The 12,844-nt window shown below is 40.7% G+C and overlaps 1 non-coding gene across 1 annotated transcript; it reads left to right on the top strand.

Moving 5' to 3' along the window:
• The first annotated feature begins 11,000 nt into the window (after positions 1–11,000).
• TRNAM-CAU (transfer RNA methionine (anticodon CAU)) lies at positions 11,001–11,073 on the top strand. The gene has a single exon. It is a non-coding gene; the product is annotated as a tRNA-Met (tRNA).
• Positions 11,074–12,844: the final 1,771 nt, after the last annotated feature.

The raw sequence follows: 12,844 nt of genomic DNA, 5'->3' as shown, positions 1-12,844 counted from the left end.
CCTAGACACCAAGTTAATTCTTGTGCAATTATTCTAAACATATTTCCACATTTATCATGTAAAGTTTTTTATTTTAAAAGATCTATAAACATAATATGGTATGACATGTAGGGATATAATCTTTATCTTCAACTATTTTAAGAGCAATATGGAAAAAGACTTCACAATAGAACTCTGCTGATATGCCATCACAAGGTCATTGCATCCCTGACTGCGTTCCTCAAGTTTTTATCAAAGAGCACAAGATCTGGCAGGGTCTACCCTACTGGAAAGGTCCTGCTACAGAATGAGTCCAATTTAAAAATCAGAATAAGCTCAGTCATTAAGACTGCCTTCTGTGTTGTATTTGCCTGAACAATGAAATTGTTAAAGAAATAGGAAACTTGTGCAATTTGTGGGGGGGAAAGATCAGAATAGCTCAGTACAACAAGAATATAAGATCACATATCTGAACCTGGAAAAGAACTCAATTGTCCCTCTTTGATGAGGAAATTAGAAAGATGAGGACATTGAAACCCAGATTGAAGAAGGAAGAGATGCTATGACTTGCCTAAAGACCTATTAGTCGTGAGTTAAGATTTGAACCCAAATCCTATCATTTTGGAGACAGCCATTATTCTACTGTCATCACAGATGATATTTGGATCCAAATTCTGGATCAATTTGGATGAATTCTTTGGCCATAGCCAAAAATGTACACAAAACATACAAAAAATGTAAAATGGCTTCAGTCCACTGTGGCCTCTTCTCATTTCTTCAGTGAAGATTCCAAGTGGGTAGGACAGCTGATGAGCAAAAATCCCCATGAGTTTTAGGTGATTTGTAGACATTAACTCAATTATTGGTTTTCTGAATGTCAGATTTTTCTCTAATGACCAACAAGTTAAAATTCTACTGGAGATACCACATCATATCAACATGGACATTCTATTTATAAATGAAGCTAAAAGGCACTAGGAAATTATAGTCAAATGGAAGGATGACTCACATTTTTCCTGGGGGAGTGAAAGTTACCAAGATCAGTCTTAGCCTGTTCCTGAAGCAATAAGAAATATTATTTCATAGGACATTTGGCAGTGAGGTATCAGAACAATAGAGCTGTGGACTTGGAGTAAGGGAGAGTTACAATTCAAATCCTGCCTCAGTCACATATTAGCTATGATGCTGGGCAAGTCACTTAACCTCTTGTCTGCATTGGTTTCCTAATTTGTAGAATAGAGATTATTCTACGCTTCCCTGCCAAAGCTGTTATGAGGATAAAATGGAATACTATATAATTGCTAGTTATTATCATTATTATTTTACATTTCTAGCATGTAATACAATTCCTGGTGTACAATAAGAGCCTAATAAATACCCTATTAATTATTACCTACTTATTCCTAGAAACTATGGCTCTTTTTAATCAACCCAAGGTTACATTGGCTTTCTTTTAGCTATGACATCATCTGTTTACTTACACTGAATTTGTAGTCCCCTACCCCCCATCTAGATCTTTTTTAGATAAATTGCTCTTTAACTACCGATTGCTTCATCTTGTACTCATGAAGCTGATCCATTTGTTCCCAAGTGAAAGACTTGACATTTTGCATTCCACCTTATTAGATTTGAGATGACTTAACTCCCTGACTCCTATATATACTTTCTTATCTCTATAAAATATTTAGGAGAATAATCTATTCATGTCCTTTGTGAAACTGTGAAAAGACAGACTTTCAAAAATTATCTACACAGTAGGAGACACTATCACTGTCACACAATTGTAATTAAAAGGTGCAGGGAATGCAAGATTGCCACCTTCTGCAAGAGACCTTAACCACTTCCCTGCCTCATGATAACCTTAGCCTCTAGTTTCTCTGGATACTTAGTGTATATATCTTGTATACACTTACTTATCTACAAGGTATCCTCAATGAGAATAGAAGTACCTTAAAGGCAGAAACTGTTTTTGCCTTTTCTTTATCCCTGGCACTTAGCACAATGTTTGCACAAAAAAACAATAAATGAGTGAGGTTATTGTATCAGTAAGGCAAAATTCAGTCTTAAAATCTCTCCCTTAACAAGGCATCTCTCATGCAAATGTTAAAATCATACAAGATCAATCACAAAGAAAACTTGATTCAAGAGTTTTTTGATTAGGATTGTGATTATCAACATTAAGAGAGGGAATACCTGAACTGAGTTGTAGAGGAAGCTAAGGATGCTAAGAGGAAGGGAAGGAAGAATTATTTTCCAGGCATAGGAATGATCTAAGCAAAGACATAAGGGCTGAGAGTAGAAAAGTTAAACTTGGGGACTTGGCCAGTTTGTTTGAATATAGATTATGTGAAGGACAGGAATATGAGATGTCTTGAAAGGAATAATAAAGATTGTGAAGGACTTTGTATGTCAAACTGAGAATGCATTTTCCCTGCTACCACTAATACTGACCCACTAAAAATTTCTGGGCATGGGAGTGATGTAATCAGACCTGTGTTATATAGGATAATGATCTTAGCAGTAGAAGAATTGGAGAGGGATGGAGACTGGAAGCAGGGAGACTAGGTAGGAAGCCAGTCTTATAATCTAGGCAAAAACATAGATGGTAAAATGAGGGGAGTGTTATTCAAAGAATTGAAAATTGAGGGCATGGCCATCAATTGGGGAATGGCAGAATTAGCCCTCCCATTTGATTGTGACAGAATATTATTGTGATGTAAAAAACGATGAGCAAGATGATTTCAGAAGAACCTGGAAAAACTTACATGAACTGATGTAAAATAAAGGGAGTAGGACCAGAACAGTATACATAGTAACAACAGTAGTATTGTATAATGATCAATTGTAAATAATTTGGTTATTCTCAGCAATACAATGATCTAAGACAATTCTGAAGGACTCATGATGAAAAATGTTATCCACCTCCAGAGAAAGAACTGATGGAGTTTGAATGAATGTAAAAACATTTTTTCATTTTATTTTTTTTTCATTTTTTAATCTGTATTTTATGACTAATATGGAAATGTTTTATCTGACTGTACATGTATAGCTATATCAAATTGTGTATGTTCTCAGGGAGAGAGAAGGTGATGGAGGGAAAGAGAGAATTTAGAACTCAAAATTTTAAAAAGCAAATGTTAAATGTTTTTCTATTATATGTAATTGAAAAAAAAATATTGAAAATAACATTACCATTATCCAGAATAGTGGTGAGAGGATTCTTGTTCAGGGACAAATTAAAACCATTGAGCTCAGTGGTCTCTTTCTGCTCTGAAATGCTCTCAGTTTATGGTTCTAATAGCATCTTATTTGGGTCTGTTCTGTGAATAACTCGAACAAAATGGGAAATCTAAGTTATGGGGCCCTCCTGTCTGTGGCTCCCTTGTCTGCTTATACCTACTCACCTGACTTTAAACAAGGGGCTTTGTTTCCTTCTCTGTAAAATGAGGGGGTTTAGATTTTAAGCTGGATCCATCTACTTATTCTTTTAATATTTTGAGAGCAGGGTAGTGAGGGGGAGAAATGGACAGAGTGCTGGAGTCAGCAAAATCTGAGTGTGTCCTTAGATACTTTTAGCTCTCACCTAGCTCTGTCTCAGTTTCTTTATTTATAAAAATGAAATGGAATAGGAAATGGCTAAACCACTCCAGTACCTTTGCCAAGAAAACCACCAAATGGGGACACTAAGAGTTGGAAATGACTCAACAACGATAATTCTGTATTTCAATATAATTAATTTTCTTTCTAATCCTAAGTGTTTTATTTTATGCACTTAGAAACATTAATCTGAGAAAGGATTCATAGACCTTACGAGGATGTCAAAGGGATCTATGATACAAAAAAAAATTCAGAACCCCTGGTCCTGATGACCTTTACGGATCTTTTTGAGCTCTGAGTTCAATGATCTGAATCAGAGACTTGTTTTACCTTTATAAGTTTTCTCTACAGTAGAAGAATCAAAAGAACCAGAAATTAATTATCCAGCAACCTGCTAAGTGCAATTAAGTAGAAAATTCATTGACATAATTAATTAGACAGGTAAATAGCTCCCTGTCAACCTCAATAAATCTATTTTACATAAAATCAACTCAGCTCCGACAGGTAGAGACTGCTTCCCGTCTTGATGAAGTAGAGAGAGGGAGAAGGCGGGGTGAGGCACCTCACCAGGGCACCTTTTAAAAGCTTTAGAGAATCTCGGAAATGAGGTCCCCATTTCTGCAGGGCTCCATAGTTACAGGAGCTAGGGAGCTTGATGTGATAGAAATGATTAAAAGTTGGAGGGGGGGGTTATCCTTTCATTTTCTTGTCCCTTTCCTTTTTCCTAACCTCAAGTACACAGCCCCAGGAGGAAGTGCATTCCAGGTGCAGTCTATGGATTGTGTGAATTAAGAAGCCTGTTAAGCTCAGGGAATGACCAATTATCCAGGTTGAGTAGAGTACTGAGTATACAAAAAGAAATGAGATCGGAAAATTAGGTAAATCAGATTTGGGATTTTCTTAAAAGACAAGCTTATTTTATCCAAGAGATAATAGAAAGCCATTGAAGATTTTTGAGCAGGAGGATCATATGGTTAGGTTTGTGCCTTAGCAAAATTGTGGGGTTTTTAGGTTTTTTTTTTTGTTGTTTTGTTGTTGTTGTTGTTGTTTTTGATATATAGAGAAGAAAGGGTTAGAATGCATCAGGGAAATTGAGCAAGGCTTTTAATGACCTCAGCTTTTTTCCTGAAATAAAGATCCACTTTTTTTCCCAACATACATTATTCTTACAGGGCTGCTATATGACTATACAATATCAGTCTCTGAAGCAGCAATTCAGAGGTCATCCAAATGACATTAAAATGATGGGTGCAAAGCTATGCCATAGAAATGACATAAGATATATCAAAAAAAGTTTCTCCCTTGAAAAGGAGATCAATTGATCATGTAGAGAGAGCAAGGATTAATTCATTAAAAGTTTGAATGCTCCATCTATACAATATCAAAAAAGCCAAAGAAAGACTCTCTCCAGCACTTTGGGTAGAACCCCTTTGGAGAATTTATTGCTGGATATGGGGAATTTATGGGAAGGTGTGAGTGGATTGTGAGAAGTCCAATTGGAAGAAATACTCTCTTCACTGAGATGTATAGATGCATTGGAAAAGAGAACAGAGGTAGAGAAGCCAAATAAGAATCTATAATGAGCCAAATAAGAGTCTATAATAATGAGATTGGATGATCATCTGTCAAAAAAATTCATAGCGTGGGAAGTTAAGCAAGGGAACCTTCTTCCTATAAAATTCTCTGATGCTGAGACTCCATTCTAACTTTAAAAACTTAGAGAAAGTTGTTAACTGAATTCTTATTTTTTAAAATCTTATGCATAGAAAATTGTCAGCCTTGCAAAATCTTGTGTTCCAATTTTTTACTTCCTTCCCTCCACTTTCTCCCCTAGACAGCAAATTATTCAATATAACATATATTTGATTCTTATGTACATAGTTCCACAAATATCATGCTGCACAAGAAAAATCAGATCACAAAGGAAAAAAATGAGAAAGAAAACAAAATGTCAGCAAACAACAACAAAAAAGTGAAATTACTATGTTGTGATGCATACTCAGTTCCCACAGTCCTCTCTCTGGATGCAAATGGCTCTGTCCATCACAAGTCTATTGGAAATGGCCTGAATCACCTCATTGTTGAAAAGAGCCATCCATCAAAGTTGATTATCACTTAATCTTGTTGCAGTGTATGATAATCTCCTGTTTCTGCTCATTTCACTCAGAATCAGTTCATATAAGTCTCTCCAAACCTCTCTGTATTCATCCTACTGGTCATTTCTTTTTTTTTTTTTTTAATTTTTATTTAATAATTACTTTATATTGATAGAATCCATGCCAGGGTAATTTTTTTTTTTACAACATTATCCTTTACACTCGTTTCTGTTCCGATTTTTCCCCTCCCTCCCTCCACCCCCTCCCCTAGATGGCAAGCAGTCCTTTATATGTTGGATATGTTGCAGTATATCCTAGATACAATATATGTTTGCAGAACTGAACAGTTCTCTTGTTGCATAGGGAGAATTGCATTCAGAAGGTATAAATAACCCGGGAAGAAAAACAAAAATGCAGATAGTTCACATTTGTTTCCCAGTGTTCTTTCTTTGGGTGTAGCTGCTTTTGTCTGTCATTTATCAATTGAAACTGAGTTAGGTCTCTTTGTCAAAGAAATCCACTTCCATCAGAATACATCCTCATACAATATCGTTGTCGAAGTGTATAATGATCTCCTGGTTCTGCTCATTTCACTTAGCATCAGTTCATGTAAGTCTCGCCAGTCCTCTCTGTATTCATCCTGCTGGTCATTTCTTACAGAACAATAATATTCCATAACATTCATATACCACAATTTACCCAGCCATTCTCCAATTGATGGGCATCCATTCATTTTCCAGTTTCTAGCCACTACAAACAGGGCTGCTACAAACATTTTGGCACATACAGGTCCCTTTCCTTTCTTTAGTATCTCTTTGGGGTATAAGCCCAATAGAAACACTGCTGGATCAAAGGGTATGCACAGTTTGATAACCTTTTGAGCATTGTTCCAAATTGCTCTCTAGAATGGTTGGCTATGCTCACAGTTCCACCAACAATGTATCAGTGTCCCAGTTTTCCCACATCCCCTCCAACATTCGTCATTATCTTTTCTTCATCCTAGCCAATCTGAGGTATGTATATTAGTACCTCAAAGTTTCTAGCTGAATTCTTAAAGACATTTTCTCCAGGACTTAACTGGGAATAGAGGTGAAATTGGCCGTTTCCTTGTGTGAAAAATGAGGGGGTGGGACTGAATGGCTGCTGAAGTCCCTTCAGTCTCCATCCAAGCCCTGGGTGGATAGGTAGGTGGGACTGGTTTTTTCACATTCCAGTAACCCCCACTCCAAGAAGCAGCAGCAGCTAATTATCTCAGCATTTGGCTAATGCTCAGGTGCTGATGGGAGAAGGGGAGGTGGACAGCTGCACAGGTGGGGAGGGGGGAGGCAGAGGGTACAAGCACTAACATGCACAGCCTGACTGTGAGATGTAGAATGTCTCCCTCCCACCCAGCATGTTCCAGAGGGCAGAGAGCAGCTGGGCTCTGAATAGTTGAAGCTGACACCTTACTTTGATTACTATGGCCCAGCTGTTCAGAGGGATTGATGAATCAGCTAAAAACCTTCCGATAGGCAACTTCCTTTGAGCTAGTGGAGACTTGCCTCTGTGTGTGTGTGTGTGTGTGTTGTTGGGAAAAGTAAGAGGGGACCAAAAGAGTGGTTTGGGAGTATGTGAAAGAGGAGCAGGGTCCTATATTCCCAAAAGATATGGAAAGATATCAAGATCACTCCTATCTAAAACTGATCCGGGAAGTCATATCAATAAAGATGGTTCTCATTTCTTTCTTTTTGTTTTTGGGTTTTTTAAAATCTTTTTAGGAGTATAACAATAGCTATTTATTTTTCAAAATACATGCAAAGACAACCTTCAACATTCACCTTTACAAAACCTTGTGTTCCAAATTTTTCTTCCTCCCTCTTTCCCCACTTTCTGCCCTAGTCAGCAAGAATCTAATAAAGGTTAAACATGTGTAGTTCCTCCAAACATATTTCCACATTTATCATGATGCATAAGAAAAATTGGATCAAAAAAGGGGGAAATGAGAAAGGAAAAAACAAGCAAATAAACAACAACAAAGATGGAAATATTATGTTGTGATCCACATTTAGTCCCCATAATGCAGATGGCTCTCTCCATCAGAAATCCATTATTATTGGTCTGAATCAGATAGCTCTCATTTCTAAAGTCTTTAATATATTTTGTTTAAAATTACTCAGGACCACCTCAGAATCATGGAACAGCAGAGCTGGAAAGGCTTCAGAACTCACCTAATCCAGTCCCTTTGTAATTTAATAAATTTTGTAATAATAATAAAAAGAAGGGAATGAGGGAGCAGCTAGATGGTACAGCAGGAGGACCTGAATTCAAATCCAGACTCAGATACTTAACACTTACTAGTGACCCTGGAAAAGTCACTCAAGCCCAATTGCCTCACCAAAAAGAAAAAGGGGAAAAAAAGCATTGAAGGTCCAAGGAGGGAACCAAGTGATGTGCCCAATGAGACACAGGTAGAAAGAAGAAGAGGTAGGATTTGAACTCTGGCTCTGTCTCTTTCCATTAATCTTCACATCATCCATCCTGATTTGATTCTGTTGCTAATTTGCTGGATGACTGAGCAAGAAAATCCTTTTCTCTAGAATTCAGGTTCCTCCTTTATAAATTGAAGTGGGGGGAGGGTCCAGACTATGATTTTTGAGACAGAAAGATTAAAGATGCATTTCTTTCCTATCTGAATGCAGAAGAAAGCACCTGTCATTGAAGAGTTAAAATGTTCTTTGTCTCTGTCTTCTCTCTCTTTGTCAACTGCTCACAAAGGATTCTTTGCTAAATCCAAAAACAATGATTTGACTCAAGGCCAAGAAAGGCCTGCTGAGTCAGAAATCAGAAAGGGAGGGTGGCTTGGGGTCCTTGTGCACCTCCCTCACCACAGGTGTTCTGCCGGGGTCAGGGCCCAGGGAGAAATGGGACATCCCAGCAAACAAGTGTCTGACCCCAGGGGCTCTGCTGAGCCTGGCACCCCATGCCCCGCCGGGCATCTGGGATTAAGACAGGAAGCATGTCCCTAAAGCACTGGTGCCAAATCTGAGTTACTTAAGTTATGGACACGGCCTCTCTGCTAATGTCCAGGGGCTCCCTCCCTTGGCTCCTCACAGCAGAAGTAATGACATTAGACACCTTTGCCCCTCCACCACCCGCTCTGAGACCATGGGCTGGTAAAAATGCTGAAGTTTTTACATATTTATTCATGAAATGGGAAAATCTGCTTGACAGATAGCATGATGAAATGGAAAGAATGCTGGAATGAGGAGTTAGTGGATCTGAGTTCCATTTCCAGCTGTGCTATCTATTTACTACTTGATGATCTTGGAGAAGTAATGTCCTCTCAAGACCTCAGTTCCTCCCCTAAAAAAACAGGTTTGACTAGAGCATCTCAGAGGATACATAAACTTGGATGGAAAAAAAAATATTTCTTTTCATTAACTTAAAGAAATTTAGCATTTTCTTCAATTATGAATTTTTAAGAATTATTCTGAGGAGTCCATAAGCTTCACCAGTCTGCAAAGGGCTCCATGATGCAAAAAAAGGATAAGAACTGAACTTTTGCCTTATTTTGAAAGTCACTCAGTAAGTTTGTGTTCTTCCCACCCACATAGTCATGAGTAGTAATCTGGAAAAAAAAAAAAAAAAGCAAAAAAAAAGAGAATCGGAGTTCAAATCCTTCTGAAGCTTATTAGTTTCATGGCCTGTCCCAGTCTCAGTTTCCTAATTTGAAAACATCTCTAAGTTCCATTCTTGCTCTTGATCCATAATAATCTTAATTTGCAATTTCCTTAGAAGGAAGGAGAAAAACAATCATCCAATTTTCTTCCATACTGAAGCAAATTCCCAAACTGTCCTGGAAAGGAATGTTAACAGACCCAGTCCCTGCATGTTGTTAGAAACAGCGAGGGTTGCTTATTGTGGCCAGATCAGATGGGACCTACTCAGACTGTCCTAGTTTTGAACATCAAAAATCTGGTTTTAATATGTACAAATATGTACAGAGGCTCACTTGAGCCATGGGTGGGATGGGAGAGCAGGCAGAGGTCAGAGGTGAAAAAGGAAAAGACATAGCTGGAAAAGTAAAAAGAGAACGGGGGTTGTTTGCGAACCTTTATAAAACTCCTTGGCTTGACATTCAAGGCCCCTCCATTATTCTGTGAGCGTGTTGTGCCCTATCCGCAGGAGAACAGAAGCCCCCCAAGTGTGTGGCTGCTTAATTTCGTCTGTAAATCCCCAAGCTCGAATGAGATTATATCTATAAAGCACTTAGCATTGTGCCTGGCACCGAGCAGCCATTTAATACTTCTTCTTTTCCCCTTTTTCTTTCCTTTTCCTCCCTCAATACGAGTGCCTTGTATACAGTAAGAGCTTAATAAGTCTAGGTTGAATTGAATTTTACAGATGAGGATCTTAGCCGGAGGCAAAGCGACTTACCCATCGTCGATCCAGATTCAGATGTAGCGTTTTCTCCACCACTTCTTAGTTAACCTTTCTTTGCTTTCTACTGAAAATAACTACAAGGGTGACGTCATTATACGTCTGCGCTTAGGTATATTTCAATGGCATCAGAGATTATCCAGGACCGGGATTGGCAAGAACCAGCAGGAGCCGGAAGTGTCACAGGATTAGGGCGGTTGTGGAGATCGAACGAGAACATCATTGTCAAGGGTCTAGCACCTAGTGAGCGCCATGTGTTTTTGCTGTTGTTCAGTCGGGGGGTCTCTCGGCAAAGATGCCGGACTGGCTCGTCCTGCCCTACTCCAGCTCCTTTTACAGGTGGGGAAACGGAGGCAAACAGGGTTAAGTGACTTGCCCAGGATCACACCGCTAGTAGATTTCTGAAGTCACATTTGAACTCACTTCTCCCGACTCCGGGCTGAGTGCCAGTTACTGTTACCATGACCACCACCTCAAGGACCAAAGTATTGTGTCAGGTTTAAAGAGTCAGATGCTGCAGAGGAGCCCCGAGGGGACCTGATAAAGGCGAGAGAGACGCGCAAACCGGGGGCAGGTAGGGGACAATCACGGAGGGCTTCCTGGAGGAGGAGACGTTTGAGTTGGACTTTGAAGGATGGGAGAGTACCAAAGAAAGGCAGGGCAAGGAGGGGTAGAGAATCCAGACACTGGACTGCAAACTTCAAGTGGTCAAAGGCGGCACGCGCACTAGCTGTGTACACGCATGCGTCCGGCCCCCGGGACAAGGGCAGAATCTGTTAGTTTCGTATCCCGGAGACAGGAAAGGAAGAGGCTAGAGGGAAAAAAACCTGGAGTCTTGTCTTGACTGAGCATGCGCTAAAGTTCCGTATTTTCCATTCAATAGTCTGAAGCCGGAAGAAGTCACCAGGTGCCTCGTTAGCGCAGTAGGTAGCGCGTCAGTCTCATAATCTGAAGGTCGTGAGTTCGATCCTCACACGGGGCACAATACTTTTGTCCTAGAGACCCGGACTTAGAACAGAGTAGTTTTTACGCTTCTATCCGCTGGACAGATTCTGCAAAATGAAGCAAAAAGCACGACCCGGCTCCTCAAAGAGGGAACTCCCAGGCCCGGGCCAAGGCAGTCTACCCGCGCCTCCCACCTCCGGGGGCAGCTACTTGAACTCTTTCTGTCCAACAGAAAATCTTGGACCTGAGGCTGGAAACTTCAAGGTCGTCAAGACCCACTTATTTTTCGGAGGAGGATACAGAAACATGTTTTGCCTGACTTCACCTGTATAATGGGTATCAATCATTACAATGCTCGACCACTCTAAATGGGGTTGGAGAGAGGAGGAGAATTTGGAACTTAAATAAAAAATAAAGAATGTTAAAGAGGAAGGAGGGAAGGAAAGAAGGAAGGGGGAAGGGGGGAACAGGGAAAGGGGAGAAGAAAAGGAAGGGAAGAAGGAAGGGAGAAAGGAAGGGAGGAAAGGTTGTGTTGGTCTCTGGGTACACTAAATCAGAAATAAAAGTCCCTTCCCTCAGGGAGCTTCTATTCTATTGGAAGGGAAGAGTGCAGAGTAAAGATGTTTTCAGGAAAGTAAACAAAACAAAACAAAACAAAACAAAAAACGGTATAGATACAAAATAAATCCAGACGGAGGTCCGGGTGCCAAGGAGGAGAGCCTACGTGGCTCCCAGGTACAAGGTTGGGGCTGAGTGCACAGATGGGATCAGTTCACAAATACACAGGAACTGCTCCAACTCCCGGGGAGACCGAAATGCAGAGAAGCTCGAAGTCGGAGTCAAAGGATGGGCAGAGGCCGTCCCCTTCCCCCACCCCCAAACCAGGCTCACGCTGCCGAGGAAGGAGACGCCCCGATCTCCCTGGATTCTCACAACCTTTTGTGAATCAAGCGCTGCAAGACTATTTATTCCAGCTTTACAGATGACGAAATTCACTAGTTAAGTGACTTGTCAACAGCCCTACGGCTAGAATGCGAGGGGAGAGCTGAACTCCCGCTCTCCACCGCGTCTCAGGAGGAGGTCCTTGCTTCAGAGCTAGTTAGCAGCTCCTTAGCAGGAAGAACTGGGGCCGAAGGGGATTAGGTAGGGAGAGGTGGGGAGTGCGGGGCGCAGAGCTGAGGGATTCAGGTCAGGAGGCCGCGGTTAAAATGGGCTAAATCCGGGGTCACGATTTGCAAGGAAAGGAAGGAAACCTCTTGCTCAATTTCAGAACCGAGGACCAAACAGAACTCAGTAGTCCCAACAGAAGCCATTTTCCTTCCACTATTCCTCCCCCACTTCTCCGCTGAGCGCCCCATCACCATCCCGGGTTCCCAACCCTCACCTTCTGGTGTCTCATCCCCCACCGACAGTCGGTCCAAGTTTTGTAGCGCCTACCACGTGACACGGTTTTCCTCCCTTGGGTCCCCTGCCCCTTTATCCTATCACTAATTGTACCCGCTCAAGCCTCAACCTGGAATTGTTCCCACCTTGATGCTTTTGCTTTCTAAACAGGGGCTGGTATAACGAGGGCGGAGAAATTCATGCCGGTGCTCTGATGGAGTCCACTACAATTTTTTAGTTGTTTATTTTAGAACTTCAACTGGGCTCCCGCTGCTGTCAGGCAATACTTCTGTACCTCCTTTAGCAACTCGCTATAGAGGCTTTTTGTCCTTCTTCAAACCTCCCACTCTCTCAACTAAGAAACTTGCCTTATATTTTATAGGGGAAAAAATTAAGGTCATTCCCCGTGATTCCCTCTTTCTTTC

This window comes from Antechinus flavipes, chromosome 1 (genome assembly GCF_016432865.1).
Source record: "Antechinus flavipes isolate AdamAnt ecotype Samford, QLD, Australia chromosome 1, AdamAnt_v2, whole genome shotgun sequence".
In the NCBI taxonomy this organism is placed as follows: domain Eukaryota; kingdom Metazoa; phylum Chordata; class Mammalia; order Dasyuromorphia; family Dasyuridae; genus Antechinus; species Antechinus flavipes.
The sequence above is the reverse complement of the archived record's forward strand: the minus strand, read 5'-3'. Positions and strand labels throughout refer to the sequence as shown.